Here is a 23,070-nt window from a genome sequence, read left to right on the forward strand (position 1 = left end):
ACTACAATCAGTACTGAAATGACCTATAATAACCCAGGCAATCTCTTTCTAAAACACACTAGTAATGCATTCAACAAACTATTATAGTCTACACATTTAATTTTTTCTCAGACAACCTCAAGAAACTAGTAATTCCTAAAAATTCTCATCTAAAACTGGCCAACAAGTTCTTCAAACACACAGACACACACACTGCTTTAGAACTGTATCCTTCAAAGTTAAGTTCTGTGAGGGAAATATCCTTTTATCCTGAAATTTCAGGACACTTCCAAGAGCCAAAGTACTTAAGCAGTTTGCATATCCACTAAAAAGTCCCATGGAATAATAGAAATATTGCACGTGCTCCCTATCAAAATAAAGTATTTACTTATCATTGAACTTTTATTTCTGTTCAAGACATCATTTATTACACTTTATAATTGCAATCAAGGCCACCATTTTGTGGGTATGGAAAATGTTTTTTGAAGAAAAGTATTGTCTTCATGGTAAGTTTAACTTCCATGGTTGAACAGCCCTTCCAGACATCAAGCCATTCATTGCAAGCCATTGCAGACCTGGCTCGGCAAACAGACACGTGGTAAAACACAAAAAGCACCTACTGTTCTCGAGAAAAAGGGTTTGGAACTTGTTACATTTGTTCTTCCATAGTTCAAGGAGAACAAGAAAGCTCTGGAAAGGAGTGGGAACCAGCTCCCTGCTCTGCTAGTGACTGTACAGAAGACCTGGAGCAAGCTCTGAGGGAAGAGAGCAGCAGAAGTCACAGATTTCAATATAAGCAGCATTGGGTTTACCACACAACATTGCCATTCTAAGGGATAATAGATATTTCAACACCAATTTAAATGCACAGCCTAGTCAGCCTGTGAGAGCTGTATCATAGTGAATTGCTAACACTAATGTATAGATTTGATTCTCATCTACAGATCTGAAGGAAGATTTAAAATTTACTGGGAGAGCATATGAATACTTAGGAGACATGTTAGTACATATCATTGCCCATGGAGTCAGTGTTAATTTCCTAACTCCACGTTAATGGGAGCAAGGAAATGGAAAGTGACACAAATTAGTGATGTTGAATATTGATGGAATTGGGCTAGGAAGATAAAGCAACACTGACAACATTTGCATACATATGTAAACAAATAAATATCCTCTTCTAGTATATCAGATAGAAGGATCCAAAATGAAGGAACTAATTAAATTTTTATACAGCTTATAAAATATTAATATCTCAGCATTTACTTTAAGTAAATGCATTTTGTTCATATTTAATCCTATTATGCTCAAAATATTGAAATACAAATTATCTTCTGTTAGTATAGATTTTTTTTCTTTTTGTCTTAGGCAAAAATAATCAGTGAAATTACCACAGGAACACTGGGGTTTTTTGTAATTTACTTTGGTAGACATTCCCTAAGAATATATCCGGAAACAAATTTAAAAACAAAAAAATCCCCAAACACACCTGAGACAATACTAAAAACCCTGAAAGGTGACCTGAATGAAAAGACAATTTCTTCAGTATCTAAAGTGTTAAAGAAACACAATTATTTGAAGACTTACTTGTCCTAAGCATAGCAGCATCTTGACAAAAGACAATTCATCTGAATTTCAGATGAAAGACAGGTCCTGTGCAGGGCCAGGAGTTGGACTTTGATGATTCTGGTGTCACCGTTCCACCTCTGGATATTCTACGATTCTATGTTGCTAAATAATGTCACTCATGGATAGAAAATATTATGGATGTAGGAAATCTAGATTGTTTTAAAAACTTATTAAACAGATTTGGAGAAGGAAAAAAACTTGCATCATTATCTATAAGACAAAGAAAAAACTTCAACTTAGACTCCTTAAAGAGAGAAAATTACTTTAAAAGGTGAAGCTATGTTAGGAAAAGTAGTATTAAAGTGTCTTTCTGAAGACATCTACTACTGACCACTACTAGAAATAGGACTGCGTAGGAGATAAATAGTTCAGTTGAACCAATTGATGATGTTTCTCATAGTTTTAAAAATAAATGAATGTTCTTACACACATTTTTATGACCTTGTGGAGGAACCTGTAAGCATTACAGTCAAGCAGGCAGTATAGCTCACAGTGTAATTTTAGAAAAATTAAAGCCTAATTTGTGGCCAAGCAGTTAAACACATGGCTAATTTTAAAGTCATGCATAATTCAAGTTACTTAAAAAAACCCCTAAGTATTTAAATCACACCTAACGCTCAGATGCTTTACTACAGCAGCAAATGACACAGAGGATGGTATGGAAGTCTCATAACCTTCCCTAGTTGTCAGTTTTAGGTTAACCTCCAGCTTATTCTCCAACTGATTCTGTCAGTGTCTTGGAGTCTGGATGCAACTTAAACATACTGACACCACCACTAATGCTTTTGAAAACTAAACCAAATAATTTCTCCAATATTTTAACAAAGGGGGACTTCACTGAAGTCATTAAATGAGAATATGAAAGGCATCATTTTGGTTTAATGTGATTAAAATAATAATTTTAAAGATGTCAATGTTAGGCTACCCTTCTGGAAGACAGTATCTCATACCTAGCCTGTAATATGAAGAGAAACAAGCTACTACAGGAAAACGTTCACTTTTGTGTTACAAAGTTGGCTATTTTGCTTGCTCCATGATAATGCAGCCTTGAATATCAAAATTATTTCCCTTCATATTACAAAAAGGTATGAGAGTTATGGAGATACAAGAAATCTGTGTAACCAGAAAGATATACTTCAGTGTCTTTCTGTACTCAGCTCTCAGTGGCAAGATACATTTGCACTCTCATTCATGATCTTATAAACTGTTCTACATAGCAGTAACTTTGTTACCCCCAAAGGCAATAAGATGATGCTCAAATACCTCCCCAGAAAAATCAGTTTGATCATACTAAGGTTAGTACTTGACAAACTTCCATAATCAGACAAGCCTTTAATAGAGTAATTGAAAAAGGCACAGCACACCTTGACAAAACCAACTGCTCCTCAGAATAGAGGCTGTGGATCGCTGCACATCTGCACTCTACCTAACAGAGCATCTGCTCTTAGACTGCCCCTGCTGACAGACCCTGCACCTGTGCAGCTTATGTGAACATAGAATATAAAGGAACAGTGGTAGTTTTTACACCACATATTGGTTTGATGCTGTATGTAGAAGCCAGCTGCGTTCAGCAGCTCCATCTTTCAGACCTCCTCTTAAGAGACTCCCAGTGCAACAAATAAACTCTGCTACAAACGCTGCTCTGCTCAAAGAGCAAGCTCTGCTGGCATAAGAGCTTTTGAGCAGCAGTAAATAGATCCAAACTAGGACTTGTATTACATGAAATTGCATTTAATGATTTTAGAGAAGAAACCATAGAGGAGCACAAAAAATTTTCAAAGCAACAATAGCCTCTATATTGCAAAAGACATTTGACTGGACTTAAATTGACTGAATTAGATGAGGAGATCCACACAATGCATGGAGACTCCTATTATACTCTTATGCCCTTGCTAATCTCTAACTCCATAATCACGGCCCTTGAACTCAGGGAGTTTGATCAAAGCACATCTTCAGTGCCTCTCCAAGTGTGGGTACATCCTGGTAATGGTCACTCACAATGAAACAGTCCATTCAAAGCTTTCAAAAGAGCTGCTTCCCACTCTAAGGAAGAAAAAGAAATGCAGTTGTAACCTCAAAGCGACCATCTTATGTTTTACACATTAAACTAAACACTCTAACAGTGAGGATAGCCAGCTTTGTTTTATAACAGGTGGCTTAATGGCAAATCTCACCCAATGGAAAGACAATTATCTGTCCAACTAGCTCATTTTTTGCAGTAATTCAGGACCCCTGTACCTATTCAGTATCAGTTATCATTTACAGTGTCCAATTTAACATCAATTGAATAATCAGACTTCCTGATTGTGACAGGTACTACATGTCACATAGAAATTTTTTTCAGCCTTTCAATAAAATACATGACATTCACTTATGGCTTTGTTTCAAGTTGTTTCAGTGAAGGACTATCCAAAATAAAAGCTTCAAAGAACAGGATTGAGAAGAGCACTATGGTGATAATGCCTTTATAACCATACTTAGAGCTTGAGAACAAACAGGCAATTATTAAAACTGGATATCATTAAAAATTATAATCCTATAACAATCTAGAAGTCACTTCAGATTAAGGGAAAAACTTTCAATTTCCCTCAACCTTTCATAAAAGAAGTAACTTGTAACTAAACAAGTATTCTGACAGGAACAACTGCAAAATCTTGGAAAACACGAAAAATCTTACCCAAAGGACATTTTTTAAGATCTTGTTGAATTTTACAAAGGCTAATATGAGTTCTCATAATGGCACTTCAAAAAAAAAAAAACAAACACCAACATCAGAAGTATACCAGTGTTATTAATGCATGTGAGAAATTACTGTGTTTTGAAGCACTTCCCAAAACACAGTCTTCCTTTAATTATCATTAAGAACTTAGAAGTGATATGCACAGCATTTAGGACAGAGTTATCCCATTCACTACTAACACAGATGTGATTTTACTTTCTTCCTAATTTAAGACTGCTAATGCTTGAGAGAGTGGTCAAGGATACAGCGTAATCTTTCTCGAGAGTGACCTCTCATTCCAAAGTTGTGAATAACGCAGTAAGAGCCACACCGTCACAAAAGCTCTTCAGGTGTCTAGATTCAGTCCAAGTTACCCAAGTGGAATAAATCTATCTGCCAGATACCTCATTTCCCCTCAATCCTAGTACAGGTAATGCCTGTAAGAGGTGCAATAACATCCCTAAAATTACTGGGCTGTATCTTAAAGAGATTGTTCATAACCAACTCACAGACTGAAGACAGACGTTTACGCTTTGACATCTCATTAAGTAACCCCATATCAAAACTAAGCAATGTTCAGCTATTTGAGGTTTTAGTTTTATTAGGGTTTTTGTTTGTTTTTCCGTTATTTTTGCTTGTAATTTGAACACTAAGATTCAAAAGTTTACTCTGTATAACAACATATTCTAGCATAGTATCAACTTTGGAAGTGAGCATCTCTTCATGTAAATATGGAAAACAGATTTTGGTTTTGAACTTTCTAGAAAAATGAACAGAATAAGGATAAAAATGATCTATTTAATCAATATACATAGAGGAAATGTACAATGAGACACAATATTCAATAAGATTAAAAAAAAAAAAGCTATTCACAAGTTTAAATGTGAGCAAAGCCCAACAATCACCTAAATATGAAGCATAAACTGCTTCCACAGCAAATTTATTTACTTCGTATCCATAATCACATGGGATAAATCTGACCAAATCAAAAAAACCACTAAATTTTGTCAACTTCTAGAAGAGACTGCTTGTTTGAAACTTTAGAACTGTGGATGTTTTTAATACAACAAAGCATTCAGAGATAATCAGAGATAATTAAATTAATTCTGTACTAGCTCATTCATAAACAGCAAAATTTTATGCTATCACCTTGCATTCAAGATCTCATTCTCTCTTTAAATCTACACTGATGATATGACATTGGCATGAATGCTACAAGAACGGGACAAGCAGGATTTTTATAAACTGATTAGACACTGTAAGGGACAAACAATGATCTGTGCATATTTCAGTGATTCACAATAACCAAAAAAAGCTGCAAAACATAGAAGTCAAGTGAATTTCAGTCATTTTCTAGACAAAGGAGACTTAAAAATACTAACAGAAGATTTCCTAGTGCTTTTTATCAAAGACATTTTTAATGCTTACTGATCACATATTATTTTGTGCAAATAATCCATGTCTTATCACCTCTGTATTGGATTTCTGTAGCCAGGTTTTTTGGGGGGGCTATAGGGGTGGCTTCTCTGAGAAGCTTCTAGGAGCTTTCCTTATGTTCCACAGAGCCAATGCCAACCAGCTCCAAGATGGACTCACTGCTTCCACAAGGCTGACAGTGGTATCAATCAATGACAGTGGCAGCACCTCTGGGATAACTTATTTCAGAATGGGAAGAAGTTACTGCACAAGAGCAATTGCAGCAAGAGAGAGAAACAGCTCTGCAGACACCCAGGTCAGTGAAGGAGGAACAGAAAGTGCTCCAGGCACTGGAGCAGACTACCCTGCAGCCCACGGAGGTCAGTGGGGGAGCAGACATGCACCTGCAGCCCATGGAGGATCCCTCACGTAGGTGGATGTGACCTGAAGGAGGCTGTGACACCATGGGAAGACCATTCTGGAGCATGCTCCTGGCAGGACCTGTGACCCCATGGAGAGACGAGCCCCTGCTGGGGGATCTATGGGGGAACCACGCTGGAGTAGCCTATTCCTGGGGGATTGTACCCCAGGGAAGGGACCCACGCTGGAGAAGTTCATGAAGAACTGCAGCTCAGGGGAAGGACTCACACCAGAGAAGTTTGTGGAGGACTGTCTCCTGTGGGAGGGACTGCATGGTGTGGAGTGGGGAAAGAGCATGAGGAATCCATCCCTGAAGAGGAAGGAGTAGCAGAGACAACATGAGATGAACTGATTTGTGCCCCATTCACCTTTCCCCATGCCACTGGAGGGAGCAAAATCTGTCACCAAAGCTTGAACTGTCTAGGGGTTTATCCATACAGACAGTGGAGGATTTTAAAATGTCAACTCCACTATGAACTTTTGGTTCATACCAGGTAACATTCTCTGAGTGCACTAACTCAGCTTCTTCCACTAAAGTTGAACAAAAACACGTATTTGAGGAACATACTTGGTATGCTTCAACTTCTAATGAAGGTTCAACAAAGAGGACCTTATTTAAAAGTAAAATACCACAAAGATTCATAGATTGGATACTGAATCATCAGAACCATCTGTTACAATCTTCAGATCCATTCTACTCATGCTGATAAATACTACTTGACAGGACAGAAACAACAGATACTGACAGATTCACAACATAAAAAATGCAGACAATCTTTGTATCTTTATATCATTTTTATTCTGTTAGGATTTTTAAAGAATGTTAACATGAAAAAAATGGTGATAAAAAAGCTAATTCTGAAAATTTCAAATAACTTCAAATAGAAATCAAGAGTGCATTCTCCTTGACATAGTTTTGGAATTTAATCCAATTTTGATTAACAAAGTATTTCTGTCTTGAAATTAGAAAAGTTTGTATCTTTAGTTTTTTCTCTTTTGAGTATCCTGACAACAGGAAGTGAAAAACTTTTCGACTTTCAGAAGTCACCAGCAAAAAAGTATTAAACCCTTGTGGAACAGCACACAGAAAGCCTAGAACTGCTGAACTTTCATTCCTGCTGGAGAAGAGGGGTCCCCACAGTGGTTAAAATGGAGCTCACTGTTATTTTTAAAAGCACTTTAAAAGAATGGCCTGAATGGCACTGTATGTTCAGCCATACTTTAAGAACGGATAAAAAGAATTGTGTTAAATAGACTGTAGGGGCTTCTGAGATGATCATTTGGAACTCTATCTTCTAAAACTTAAAGGGTAATGTACTATTTTAAACCCCTGTGACACCATGTTGCATACCTCTCCTTACAAAGCTAGCTTTATAACTCTCTAGGTACTCATTATAGCATAATCTATATATATACAAAAAAAATGCCCTGTCTATTAAACTATAAAACTGTACACTGCTAGTAATGCTTTAACTGTCTCTACCCCAAGAGAAAATACCTTTTTTTTTTTACCAAAGTAATGGAGATAATAATATCAGTTTTGGTAGGAAGAGCCACTATTGGATGACCATGGAAAGTGAAAGACACCAAAGGGCACAAACTTCCTTTTGTTCTTGTTAATCCTCCTCCAAATTGGGTGAGCCTGCAATAAAAGTAGCATCCGATTTCTTTTCACAAAAACAAAATTTGTACCACATGTACCTTTTTGGTAAGTTCCTCTGACTCGGTAAAACTCTTTTTTTCAGAACAACTGAAACACCCATTTAAGTAGGTGCTAGTGCCTCAACCCCTCTCAAAGTCATTTCCTACCTCTGTTTCATTAAGCTTGGACGTGTTCTAATGCTTTTCTGATTCCTCTTGGTGGTAAAAACATTACAGGATTCACAGCAGTTGCAGTGAAAAGGACAGTAAAAATCGCCTTCAACAGATGACCTTGTGAAAAGAAACTTTCTACCGCATTCTAGCATGATTTTTTTCAAATTCTCCTTAAAAGTCATTTCCCATTCTGGTTGAGATTTGCACTCTTGTAGCTGCTGTTGCGTCCTTCAGCTACCATAAACCACAAAAGTCTCACAAAACCAAAAATAACTACTAAACCTTCAAAATTATTCTCTTGTTTTCTTCATTTTTAATTCCATGAAGTCTGAGAAACACTGTTGCTATTTTACTTCAGCAAGATTAGCTTTCAATTTTCTAACAGACAAGGGGGTGTGTGGGTGGGTGTGCATGTGAGACAGCATATGGTATTGTCAACGCTTTCCTTTCTTCATTTCCAGCCTGATCTTAAAAGTAACGCCTTGTTCTTTTTGGTTATTTGATTAAGGAGGTCACACCATAAATCACAGAGGGAGACAGGCAACTTGGTGAACACTGGCCTTTCTTGTACTGTTTCACTTCCAGTGCAGTACACAAATCATCTTTAAATCAAAAGGCACAACCCGATCTAATGAATGACAAAGTAAGTTGCCAACAATCTTTACATGTGAAGTGTTACATTAATATACCTGTCCATCAAAAGCATATAAAGTAAATGAAGCATTCTATCACTTTCTTACAAAATGGATACTTACAATTTTCCCCTTTAGGTATTAAATGACAGGATTTGCTGTAAACCAGCACAGCTCATCAGCACATCATGCAGGTACACTTACCCACTCCTGCTAAAGACTTAGTCTTTACTGACAAATAAATCATCATGAGCAGAAATTAGACGCTTTCTCTCTCTTACTTCACACTGAAGTTTTGCAGAGAACAAGCATGTCACAAAAAGTTACCTTTTTTTTTTTTTTACATTATAAAATGGTTTAATTGTGATTATGGTAGACAAGCTCTCACTTCAAATTTGTTTCGCTTATTCAGTTATTTTTTAAAGACTTCTTGCCTCTGCTAAACACCATACGTGGGTATTAATGCAAACAAAGACAGTTGCCAGGAACAAAGCCTACACGTGAGAGCTTTCATGGCATGATTTAAGGTGCTTCCCAATCTTGTGCAAGAGACAGAAAACAACTACTCTGGGGCTGGCGCAAGTGAATGAGAAAAGGATTGCATTATTACTTCAGGTCCTAAGTGGAATAAGAGATTACGTGGTTCTAACCCTAAGACATGAATGGGCTGCTATCAACATGTTTTCTATAGCACATTTAAGTTCAAAGCGGACACAATAGGGAATCAAGTCCAATGTAACGTTGATGTACACCTGATAAGTGGGATCATTAAACACTTTTTTTAACAGCAAAGAAGCACGAACAAGCCTGTCCATGTAATTCTCTCATAAAAATTACATATGAAAAACCAAAGCAGATGTTTCACAGAAAAAGGAAGGACAGATATTTTCACTCATTTTCGCATAAAAACAGATGAGCTGCGAAAGATATCTCCTTTTACATGATCATTCTCAATTGCATTCATTAGTTATAAATATAAAATTCTACTTCTATGCCTTCTGAAAAATGTAACACTATGTATAGTACAATTCAGGAGCTACTTCACCCAGTGCCTAGTGGGAGACTAGTCAACATTACTGGGCACTGGAATATTATTCTATATTTTAATTTTTCACATCAGTGCATAGAAGTACGGGTACTCTAGCACCACAAAACACAAAGAGGGATGCTAATGATTCATAGTGCTACACCAATAAAAGTCAAAATCATAATGAAATGTCAAGTAATGGGATTTGACACTACTTTAACATTTTTCACCAATAAACATGTCTAATTCCGCAGCCTGAACTAATTACTGAGAATTACTAAGTGATCAAGAAACACTAAGGAATTCACAGACCTAAACTCCTGAAACCTGTAAATGTGGGGCCCTTAAGATCCCTTTAAAGATGCTGTCCCATAAGTTAGATGTATGGAACAATAAAGTTACCTGTGAAGAGATATTCAGCAAACTAAACGACCAAACTTTTGTTAACGTTCTTTTGTTGATGTTTTCAGAGCACACTAGTGTAAGTATACGTGAAAGCCCGAAAAGCATTCCAAAAGTTACCTCACGCAACAAACCTCTTCCTGGGTACTAGTAGCTACCTGGGCAGCAGCTGTCCAGGAAGAGGTGAACAGCTTCCTTACCCTTCTAAACAAATCTAATTGTGTTGATGAAGTCTACTAGCCCGGGATGTCCTTTCTGTTAATTATATCAAGTCAGAAAATGATTAAACCACAAAACATTACAAGCAAAAGAAGGAGGATGATCACAAAAACCAGAATAGCAAGACTTAACCACTAATCTATGTTTTTTTTGAGCAGTGCATGCATGCCTGTCCATGCATACTGAATAAAATGATAAAATCTATGCCAACAACCAACCTACAAATTTTACAAGCTATACTGGTCAAAGCCGAAGAAAAAGAAAGCAAGAAAAAGTCTGCTCTGAAAAGGGATCCTATAAGCCATCAGTATCTTATTAGAGGAAGAAAGAGTAATTAAGGGGTAATTGTATTCTGTTCTTACTGAGACAAAACACAGAAACATCTAGCTGGTTCACCATGGGGCAACTCAAGCCCGCTGCTCATCTGAGACGCAGTCCCATTTAGTACTGAAATTCTGAGCTATAATCACTCACACCCAACCCTTCCCTCCTGATTTTTTTCATAATTTCATATATTTTAGCTTTATTCATTTAGCTTTATTTATTTTACCTTGACATGAAAAATATTTTTGCACACATTTCTTTCCTTAGAAGTCTTATATTCTTAAATATATATCCTATTTCCTTAAAGATACATCCCTTTTGAACGTACTTTCTCAGGCATTCTTCAATATTTAAATTAACAGAGGCAATACAGGATTCTCAGCTCTATAGAGTATCTTCTACTGAGACTTTGTGGGACTATCTCAAATGCCAATGCCCACGTAGAGATTTTATAGAAATATATGCCTTGTTCAGATGTTGACTTATATGGCTTACCCTTAAGCTAGATTTCACTTGAATTACACAAAATCACTGTTAGAGTCCTTGCTTATGAAAAATCAAATTCTTGTTCATCAACCTTTTTACCCCTACAAGAAACAGATATGTGAGTGTGGCGGGGGGACACAAATAACCAAAAAAATCCCAGCCTCCCAAACCTCACACCACAGTGAGCCAAAGCTCTTACTATGTAACAGCCACATGTTTTCAGTTAGCACAGAACTCCTTAAAATACAGTAATGTAAACAATAAATTATGTATTGAAAAAAAATAACGTATTGAAAAATAGTATGATTTTTGCTTATACACTAAGATCAGAAATTTAACAGTATGCTGGGCTACAGTGCCAAGGATGCAAAGAGAAAGTGCCTAGAAGTGTATTACCCCTCAGTGCTATGGAGGCTGCACCCGAAAATAAAACACATTGTTTAGGGTGCCCCAGAATGAGAAGTGGATCCAAACTGGAGAGATTGCAGGCCACTGTGATAGAGGATCAAATGACATACAAGGAGAAGCTAAAGGAAATAGTTTGTTTAGTCTGAAAAGGGAATATCTATTTGATACTCCCACTATCAAACAGGATAAAGTCAGAAGAAGCAGCCAGATCTTTCCTAGATGGACACAGAGAAAAGCAAAGAGCAACAGCACATATTGCAATGAGAGAAAGTCCTACTGGACGCATGAAAAAAAAGATCCTTCACAGGACTGCTCGGACCAAGGAGGTTGCAGAGTTTCTATCCCTGGAGAATTTCAAAACACAGTGAGAAAATGCCCTGAAAAACCTTGTCTAACTTTGAAGTGAACCCTAAATTACCATAATTTTAAGTTACCTGTTTATGTTCTTAAAAAAAAAAAAAAAAAGAAAGGAACAATATCAGACGATGTTAAAATTTATGATTAAAATGCCTCAAAAATGTAAGAGTTAATAAATTGACATGCTTCTATTTATTATGCTCTGCAGGTGGTCTTACAGGAAAACGTTCTTTTTCATTTTTATCTCTGTAGAGATAAAACTTTTTTTTTTATCTCCTTTTATCGCAGTTTTTTAAAACCGAACATAATAATTGAGCAAACAGTACATTTAAGCCCAAACTTAAAGTGTTCCATGCTATTCACAAGCAGAACAGCAATTCAACTGACTGCTTGTATCAACAACTCTCTGGGTAACATGGTCACTGCTAGTCTTTTGGTTTTCTAGTACTTGTCATGCCAAATTTTATGCATTCATCATCAGATCACCCTCCCTGACTCATCAAGCTCTCTGTTAGGGACTTTATGTATACAGAAGGTTTTAATAATTCATGAATAATGAAAATAAATTGTCAAGATTAATAAAAAGGAAAAATAAAATTGAAATGGAATTAAGAAAATCTTCATATTCTGCAGACATATTTTATCAGTAATTGTTGAAATTATCAAAAACACAACCTTGTCTTTGCCACACTTCTAAGGTTCTTTCCATGCTGACAAACAGACAAGCACGCAACACGCAGCTTCCTGATTTCCTACAGGTTAAGTACAATTGCACATAGCAGTAAACTGAAGCCTTACTGTTTAAGAACCAGCTTTCTCCCTCTCAATCTGCCTACATGATTTTGCAGAAAACCAGACTTTTACAATAAACATATGTGAAAAAAGTTCTCTTCCTGGATATATATTAAATTTTGCTGGCTAAGCAGAATGGTCCATGAATTTGTCAGTCAAATCAAGAAAAAAAGACATGCATTACTGATGGTGATCTGATAAATGAAGACAAAATAGTACTAGAAAAGATGTTTTAAGCTGCTGGTGATTCATCAGTTCCTTTTTTTCTACCCTTACCACCCCAGTGGTTCTGAATTTGAGGGAGAAAAGAAAGTAAATATCTTTGTCCCTTAAGAACTGAATTCCATTTCCATAAATTGAAGGACATGCAACAAAATGAATTCTGCAAAATTCGAGAAAATAATATAAGTTTTCTTATTCACACTGGCTAAATGAGGATCCTTTGCACAGCAAGTTCTATAGGCTGAACATGCCTCTGCTTGTAGTGATCTTAAAAGGTGGATCTAGGGACAATCCAAAAATCCACAGTCCTCTGTATACCACCCTTCTGTTTAGAACCTATCAACCTGCTCTTCAAAGCAGAACAATAAATACACAGTTCAGCTAAAATAGAGTGAGTTCTTCTGCTGCTTTAGATCATCCACTTTTTATTTTTTCAGCCTATTAACCTGAGCTCCACCACAACCACACCAATCAGACTGAAGCAAGTTTATTTAGTTTATTTTTATTCCTTCTCATCACCATACTAGTAGCACAACAGATCCACTTGTTCTTTCTAAAGCCAAAATAATACAGCATCCTATTTCTCAAGTAGCACTGTTTGGTGAAGCCCTCATTTGTAAGCTGGAACACAAATATCACACTGTGAGAGTCTGGTTTTGTAAAATCCTCTGTTAATAATCGGTGAATTCTGATAAATACCACAGCCTGCAAACTCTATTACTCTTCTGGTAAATCACCAGAGCTCCCTTTGAGAAAAACAATATCATCTGTAAGTCAAATTGGGAAGTGTAAGATAAATGTCTTCCATTATTACTAGAAAATGCTGAAATACGTTAAGTACATTTCAAACATACTCAATAATTCATGAACAACAGCTCTGGAAAAAAAAAAACCCTTACCAACCAAATGCAAAAAGATATATTTTCACTCTGTATTCTGAAGTCAACAAAGAATATTAAGAAACAGTTTATTACTTTTATTTTAGTAGCCATACAGAGCAACCTAATGAAAAAATACTCAGAATTCAATACCCCAGACAAACCAAATAAATGTACGAGTGAGATTAAGTTGATTTACTATTAAGCAGTAGCTTATTTTTTCCTTATAATTTAACTGTAATATGCAGCTAAAAGTCAGTGAGATTGGTTTTTATTTGATTTTCTGATTATGACCCTATACAATCATTTATTGTCTGCTAATCAAGATACAAGGGAACATAAGGAGTTCATCTAGTTAAACTATCAAGAGAGGCAAAATACAAAAGGAGGTTAATCGAGCAATATTTTTTGGAAAGAATTTGCCAATGAAAGTAAAAATCTGTAAGCCAACTCTCTATGCTACTCAGGTTTTTGTGTATCATCTTGTAACACACTTTTTTATCCATGATATCCCACATGGCAGTTTTTACTATCACTCAGCATGAAAACATTACAGCTCTTCAGTCATCTGCCTCCTCCCTGAAGGATGAAGAATCATTTGTACAGACCCCTGCCTACCTCACAAAACACCCAGCTCAAATACAGGGTAATCAGCAGGTCATTTCTGAAAACTTTGCCATGAAACCCATTCCCATCTTGTTGCACCAGGATACTGAGGAAATCTCATCAGGAGTCAAAGGTATTACAGCTTAACATCAATACAAATGTCTAAGCTTGAAAACAGTACCAGCCTTCACCCAAAAAACCACAAAGGGGCATCAAACAAGCTTCTGGATCATAAATTGATAAAACACGGACAAGACATTAAAAGATGTGCAGACTGTATGGATTCTATAGAAAGAAGGGAACTGTATTTCAAAAGATAAAGAAAGATGTAGGAAATCAAAACAGCAGAAGACCAGGCCGAAGTGGAACATTAAAACCTGGATGGAAGAAAGAGGGTTGACCCCATGACCAAAACCTACCACTTCATATCAGATATATATTGTGAAAAAAGGCATTTATCTAAATTCTCCGAAATACATGGATAGATAAACGGCCACTTCTAGTAGCTCTTTAGGATCAGCATCCTTCCCACCTGTGCTGGCAAAAATAACAGAGATAACAGAGGACATGCAAGATAATGATCAGCTACTCAAACACAGAAGATCAATAATACTTCATTCTATTTAATTCAGTTATCCCAACCACAGTAAACAGCTATGGAAAAGGACAGTTTTGCTCTCCAAAAACTGGAAGGGGTAACAGAAATACATTCCCAATTTCAGAGCTGAAGCTTCAACACAGTGGATTGCATGAGTGAAGTGGAGATCGGTGGCCACCTTGGCCACAGCGACCACAAAGAGTTTAAAATCTCTGTTGACAGGAGGAAAAAGTGCCAGCAAAACCTCAACTCTTGACACGAATATACCATGAGCGAATGAAAAAATATTAATTGAGAAAACCTCATAACACTCTTTCCTTAAAGAACTTAACTAGAATTTAAAGAAAAATTGTATTTTGCCACTAAAATACAGATGATTCTTCATTGTGATGCTGCTACAGCAGTGTATATGCACATGCTTTTCTGTGAATCGTGCTCAGTTATGGCAAAGAAAACTGGACGAGGCACTAAACTATAACTAAGGGGAATTAAAAAAAAAAACAAAACAAAACAAAACTCCCCATTATTCTCCTATCAATCCTTAGTGAACTACACAGACAGATATGCCCACATTTGAAAAGCAAAAGTATTTCCACAATCTGAAAATTAATTGTTGAAAGAAACAACACTACCAGTTGATTCATTAAACACCGTAGTGCAGAGTTGAGGATAATGCATTTATGAGACAACTACAATAAAAACGTGTCACACACATGCCTTTAGCAACATACTGAAGCTGTTAAGTCATACAAATTACACTGCTGGTCTTCAGAAGCAAAACAAGCTTTCCAGTATATGTGTATCTGTTTTTAAGCAACATTACTGTCTTCTATGCTCTTATAAATACACACACACAATAATATTCTATTTGATGATACTGACAGTCACTTTCAGGCCAGCTCAAACTTAAGTACTTCTTTGAGAATTCATCTAATATCACAAACATAGGGTAACGTCAAGCAACAATGAGTTTCAATATTTTTCGCCAGGTTTCCTTCTACAACCTTCTTTACCATGAAGTGTTAACCATTCTTGAGTGTAAGGTAACTACCAAAGAGCACACTGAATGAGAGACAGGACGTGCATTTGTGTGCATGCACGGTTCTGTGTATCTCTAAATACACGTACTTATATATATACATTTATATGTGTGCATCTTTATATGAAAACCACAAACTAAATTTAAAAAAAAACCCACACACAATAGAATTTTGAGCAATCCAAGCTATACAAAAATCACACTGGCTCTTTGTTGACCTCTTCATACCCTTTCTTCCTAGCACTTGTAAAACAACATGGATTTTCCTTCACTCACCACCAGAGACTGAAATGGTGAATCGTTTAAACATTCTAAGATCATCAAAAGAAGTTTGACCACTGTAGCAAACTGAAAAGAAACAGCCATACAACCAGCAAAGCCTACCCCTCCCTGAATATGCCTACTGCAAAAGGACCTTCAGTTGTCAGTTATCTTTAGATCTTCACTAGAGTTAAAACTTGCTAAAAAAATGAAGTGGAAAAAAAAAAAGAAAGGTAACATTGAGACCTACATTTTTTCCTTCAGATAGATCAAAAATTAAAGTTCTCCAAGATTTTGGTGTAAGGCCAGATCAGAATTACCTGAGTATAGTAGAGGGCCTGTCAGTAAAACACCACACATCTCACGAAGCCACCTGTCTACAAGTGACACTCCTGCCACAGAGAAGCATACACAGTGCATAGCTACTAAAGGAGGGTAAGCCTCGGCACTGTGTCTCAAGGGACACTTTGAGCAAATTTATTTCAGGTTTGCTCATTTTTGCAGTGTTATTTTTATGAAATACTCAGGAGCAGAGTCTCAGTGAGACCAGGAATACACTACTCTATGCTACTGTTGTATTGTTTTATCTATGCCAAACACCATGACAGGAAAATGTTTTGTAGTAGAGACTTAAACTCATATGCAGAATCACCTCCACAAGTGCCAAGGAATATTAAAGATCCTATCTGACTGGCAGTTTTTCATCAAGGGTCTGGTGTAAAGAGGAACTGGAGCCTAATCCTCGTTGTGTGTTATAGGATATTGCCGTTTTAACACTTCATGTCTGTCTTGTGGAACTGACTCAGAGAGTAATTACCACCCAGATAAGCCTTTTCTCGAATACAAGCAATTAATTCTCCTCTAAAAAAGGGGGAAGAAGGCTGACACTTTAATAATGTTTAAGTACACCTAATCTATTTCTTTTCTACTCCTAACGTTTCCTAAATATGAAGAAGCAGGAGGATTTGAAAGTACTTACAAATGCTGGTTCTTATGCATATTATCCACAGGTCTGTAGTATCTTCTCATAAAATAGCCAATGTGTAATAACACCACAAACCAGTAGAATGTAGGAAAAAAAAAGGGTTATCAGTGTAATGATTAATTTTTTTTTTTTTTTTTAATATAAGGACTGTTATTCCTTTTGAAAGGGAATTATTACCCAGACACAAAAAACCCTGTTGCTATTGACATGCCAGAACACAATCCTGGAGAAATGGGTGTAATGATGAGACTGGGGAAGAGGAAGACTGTTTTCAAAACAGAAAATTCTGTTTTGAGGAAGCTTTACAGTGATGAAAATTTGTAGAGGAGCAACATAGGCATAGATATGAGGTGAACCCAGAACTGACTCACTGCTTTGAAAAGAAAGGTTTGAAATTTGTTGGCTGTGATACGGAGGGGAAAAGAATGGAAGTTATTGAACTGGAGAAGCACCCATATTTTGTGGAAGTTCAGTTCCACCCAGAATTTTCCTCAAGATCTATGAGACCTTCACCTCCATACCTTGGACTGTTGCTAGCAGCAACTGGGACACTCAATGCATACCTTCAGCATGGATGTAAATTGTCTCCAAGCAACAGTTACAGTGACCTAAGCAATGACAGTTATCCAGAAAAAGAATTTCCTAATCCTGGCACAAGCTGAAATGGTTGTATGAGATTACAGAAATGGATGCTATTGAAAAACTTGGGAACAGGACAATATTGAATAGAAGAAAGCAGAAGAGTAAGTTGCTTACAGTTCTCATATCATCTCCTGGACAGACTGGAGAGTTGGGCTGATTCCAAAGGGATGAGGTTCAACAAGACCAGGTGCCGGGTCCCGCACTTGGCCACAAAATCCCCTGCAGCGCTACAGGCTGGGCACAGAGTGGCTGGAGAGCAGCCAGGTGGAAAGGGATCTGGGGGTGCTGATTGACAGGAAGCTGAACATGAGCCAGCAGTGTGCCCAGGTGGCCAAGAAGGCCAATGGCATCCTGGCCTGTGGTTGTGGCCAGCAGGAGCAGGGATCCTTCCCCTGTACTCAGCACTGGTGAGGCCACACCTGGAGTATTGTATTCAGTTCTGGGCCCCTCAGTTCAGGAAAGACATTGAGGTGCTGGAGCAGGTCCAGAGAAAACCAGGCTGGTGAAGGGACTTGAGCACAAGTCCTATGAGGAGAGGCTGAGGGTGCTGGGGTTGTTTACTCTGGAGAAGAGGAGGCTCAGGGGTGACCTCATCACTCTCTACAACTCCCTGAAAGGAGGTTGTAGCCAGGTGGGGATCGGTCTCTTCCCTCAGGTAGCTATCAGTAAGACAAGAGGGTATCATCTTAAGCTGTGCCAGGGGAGGTTCAGGTTGGATATTAGGAAGGAATTCTTTACAGAGAGGATAATCAGGCATTGGAATGGGCTGCCCAGGGAAGTGGTAGATTCTCTGTCCCTGGAGGTATTTGAGACTGGATGTGGCACTGAATGCCATGGTCTAGTAACTGTGGTGGTAGTGGATCAAGGGTTGGACTTGATGATCTCACAGGTCTGTTCCAACCTCTGAGATTTTATGATTCTATGTGATTTTCTTCACATTTCAAAGGTAACTTTTTTAAAATTTCAAAAATAGCCTGGACTAATGAAAATTTCTTTTTTCCTAAGAAGTAAAACAATTATTTTCACAAGTTAATTAAAAAAAAGTTTCATTCTTTGCGCCTGTCAAAACAAGTTGTGATGTTAAGACTAAAATTGAAGGGAACAGCACTGGCATAACTACATAAGGTGATTTTTACACTTAACCTAAGTGTCTCTCATAAAAAGTTCATCAGCAGGATTCAAACCCATCTAAGGCTTTCTGTTACACTTCAAAGCTGAATAACAAGTACTCATCTTCACGATACTTCAAAATACCTAGCTAATTGGCTAATTGCCCATTATTGAAATCAATCTAGAGAAAACAGTTAAGTTTGCCATCATTCTTGCCCTCCAGGTATACACAATATTTAGGAAACCGAAACAAAACAAACAAACAAACATACCCCCACTAATCCCCAAACAACAAAATCAAAAAAAAAAAAAACAACCAACCAAAACAAAACAAAAAAAAAACATCCTGCCTTCCCTCCCAAAAACAACCACCCACCCACATCTCCCAAAAAGTACAGCACAAGCCCCCCACCTCCTCAAATCATTTAACATAAAGTTTGGGCAAGGAAGTAGAGCTTGTTTATGATTTGAAAAGGAAAAAAAAAAAGTCAGCTGTGTCTTGTCCAGTCCTAAAGCAATAACTTCTACAGCTTGAGGTAAAGCCCACTTAGCTAGCACTGTATCTAGCTATTCCATAAATTTAAAAAGTGCCAATACTTGATAAAGAGCCACCTCCACAGCAGAAAAGTATCTCCAACAGTTGGGCCATAAGGGGGATTAATTTCCTGACCTAACTTTGCCTCCAGTTCTACTCAGAATCCACTCAAACTGCCTCCTTACATTTTTTATTTCTGTGGCACAAGACACATGACTCAAGTTACACAGGGAATCAAGGTTGAAAGGATAATTCTGTTAACACTCATTTTTCAGCGTGAATGTCGCTGTACCAGTGACAGCAATAGAATAAATGTTACTGTAAACAGCAGTCAGTTATTTTTGCCAATATACCATGAAAATATTTTCTGCTTAAAGTCATTCTAAGTGCTCACACTGCAGTGCAAAAAGATCGATTTGGGAAAAAGTACGTAAAGATGTAGTTGCAGGTAGCACTGGGCATGAGACAGCCAAGGTTTCAAACTTCTTTGTGCCCAATGAAAACTAAGACATTCATTTATTTCGGTTAATTTGGGGGGAGTGGAGCAGGGAGAAAGAAAAGAGAAAAATACAACAGAAAATAAGAGCACATGAATGACTCCATTACCAAACCCTGCAGAATGCATACACTTAATTTCTTTGATTTACTAGGTAAGATAATATTTTCATAAATGAGTAGAGCTTTGAGACAAAGCGATGTTTCAAACCCAAATTTTCAGTTCCTACTGAGGTTTATCTTTACAGGGAGACACTTAGAGTAGGTTTAGCACCTGACATCTTGGAAGACAAACTCTCCTTCAATTTCTGAAGCAGGTATTTTTCAGGAGATAATGGGAGCTTAGAGGAATTATTCCACCTCCCTGACTACCTCTATTTATTTCTCCAAAGAAAAACAGACACCCTTCTGATGACCAATAGAGTCAATCCAAAATAATCACTAAAAAGAGAACAAACAAAAATTTCACAAGAGACTACTTTTATGTGTGCTTTCCTGTTTGCTCAGAGGTAGGTGATAGCTCCTTGCATTTTATCCTTTCCACCTTGGTATTGTAGCTAAGCATCTAAACCATTATTTTCATTCGTGAAGTATTAACCTTTTTCTCCCTTAAAAAGCTAGGTAATAATTACAAGAGAGAACAGTTGCAGGTGTTTTGAGCCTTCATCAGCTTACAGCAAGTCAGCTCACACTCCCCCTTGACATTTTCACCCTCAGCTCAATTCAAAGTCTTCTTCATAATGCACTCAAATGAGGCAGAAATACTTCTTTACAGTATTTGAAAGTTAAAAAAAAATATCCAAGGGGAGAAGGGATGATAACTACAAAACTCCAGAAAAATGAGAGAAAAGAAAGAAACAAAAGCTTCTGGAGAGTCAAAATTTACCTGCAATTCACTTTAAGTTAGCTGAAGAGTTCTGCAGTAAAACCGATTAACCAAGGGGTTTACATCTACATGCAAGCATTCAACTTCATGGAAAACAACAAGGAAAGTACAGATTTTCATGTACTTCTCAAGAAGTACAAAACTGACTCCCACTCAAATCAATTTTTATGTGCTATCTCTGAACTAGCATCACGATGTCACAATTTCAAGATCGGTATGTTGTATTTACAAATTTTATATTTCCATATTCAGAATGGCAATGGAACATGGGTTGCCCTAAGATACAAGAACAAAAATGGTAGTTATCCATCAAGTGCTAAGCCTGTAATAATTTGTAAACGTGGAAACACGTACAGTTTCACTAGTCAAAAATTACTGCTCTTAACTTTTGTAAAATTCACTTTCTGAATATTTAGTCTTACAAACACATAAATAACTATAGCATTTGCAGAATATTAAAGTGTGCTTTGTATCATTTTCAGCCAATTTTATGTAAGCAAAGAAAACATTATAAGAATTTTCTAGCAATCATTTTAAATTTAATCCATTTCTAACAGCTCTGAAAAGAGAGTTTACACTTTTCCTGGACAGTCCACTGCATGCAGCTCCTAAAAACACCTCACACATATCAAGAGCAAACCTCCTGAAGTGCCATGGTGGTAGAGCCCAGGGCACCTCCAGGAAGAGAGCACTGGATGTGCAGTGCAAGTGCTGGTGGCCACAGGAATCAAAGCCCTGCTTCTCCTCAGAGGACTTCAGCTTGCATCACTGGCTTTATACAGGCTAACCAGGGAAACAACAGGGGCTAATTGTGAACATATTAAGGCTTTTTTAGATGCTCAAGATCAAAAATGTCATTGGAAATCGCTGTTCCATAGCCACCTAACCTTAGACAGCATCTGTGTCTAAGCTGAGTGGGTACTTCCCCAGCCAGATTGCTGAGGCCCTTCGATAAGTAGACATTAGTTCAATGATCCCATGACAAATGTCAAAACGTTTAGTTCTAGCACAACTTCTAAGTGCGTTTTCAGTGAGCTCTTTTACTGGACTGTCACTAATTCTAGCTGCTCTAGAAATCCTTGCATGTCTTACAACACTGCACCCTTCAACAAACCAATCCCCCACCATTTTACAAATAAATTTTATTGCAGAAGACACAGTAGAAAACAAAAAAACAAATCATCTATGACTGTACTTAGGCATCTCAGACAAAATAATAAAAATCTTTTTTTTCCAATCCTAGGGTCGCCCACTACTTTTTTTTCTCTAAACTAAAAGTAGTTTCAGTCATATTCACCTTCCAATCTGTCTTTATTTAGTACAATAGGAGTAAATCAGATATATTGAGTCCTTTCAAAACTTAATTTCAAATGACTAAATGTGGTCTCAGGGATGCCACCTGCACTCATTCCTTTTTACGAGTCCTAGAGTGTCAAAACTCAAGTCAATTAATCACGGATTAAATCTGTGACACTTACTTTCAATCATACAGAAACTCTTATTTCATAGCCCTAGGAAGTTATAGTTTTTTGTCTATTATGACAGTTCCCTGTGAGACTGACATATATACAGATGAACTTTGACAACAGTTAACAACAAATGAGCTACAGCTCCCTGTATCAACACAGGGTAATTTCACACTGACAAAACTGTCAACCAGTTAAATAGCATATGTTCTGAACTAGACTGATATAAAATTAATGCTCCAGGACTGTGCAGAAGCTTGATGTACCCCGTGTCCCATTTTGTCATTTATTTTTAGATAATAATTACACACTAGATCATTTCTTAATGTAGCCAAATATGAAACAAAGAATATTGATGACCTGTATTTATTTTGTAGATGTTATGATAGCGAATAGATCTTTCATCCTTGAGTAGCATTACATTTTTCACATATAACTTGAAATTTCACTTTTTATGAGCTATTTGGCATAAAAGTATACTGGTGTTTTTAGTGAGTATATAAAAGATGCAATAATAGATAGACCTGAATTAATTCTGTTCCAGTTCTGAGCTAGCCATGAGGCATAAGATAGAAAAGCACAAAAAGGCCCTAAGGTAGATCAGTTAATTAAGATCTAATTAGGGAAACAATCTTATATCCCAAAGGGTGCTAAGACAAAATCTTAGGTGGCTGCACACCTGCAGCTTTCATGGAAGGAATGCATGTGCTGAATGCCTTCCTGTA

At 37.1% G+C, this 23,070-nt stretch overlaps 1 protein-coding gene across 3 annotated transcripts in view; it reads right to left on the reverse strand.

Moving 5' to 3' along the window:
• Nucleotides 1–23,070, reverse strand: part of CCSER1 (coiled-coil serine rich protein 1) — a 650,601-nt gene that overhangs the window by 274,680 nt on the left and 352,851 nt on the right. The window lies entirely within an intron of this gene.

Source organism: Myiozetetes cayanensis, unplaced genomic scaffold (assembly GCF_022539395.1).
Source record: "Myiozetetes cayanensis isolate MyiCay16 unplaced genomic scaffold, myiCay2020 scf7, whole genome shotgun sequence".
Lineage (NCBI taxonomy): Eukaryota > Metazoa > Chordata > Aves > Passeriformes > Tyrannidae > Myiozetetes > Myiozetetes cayanensis.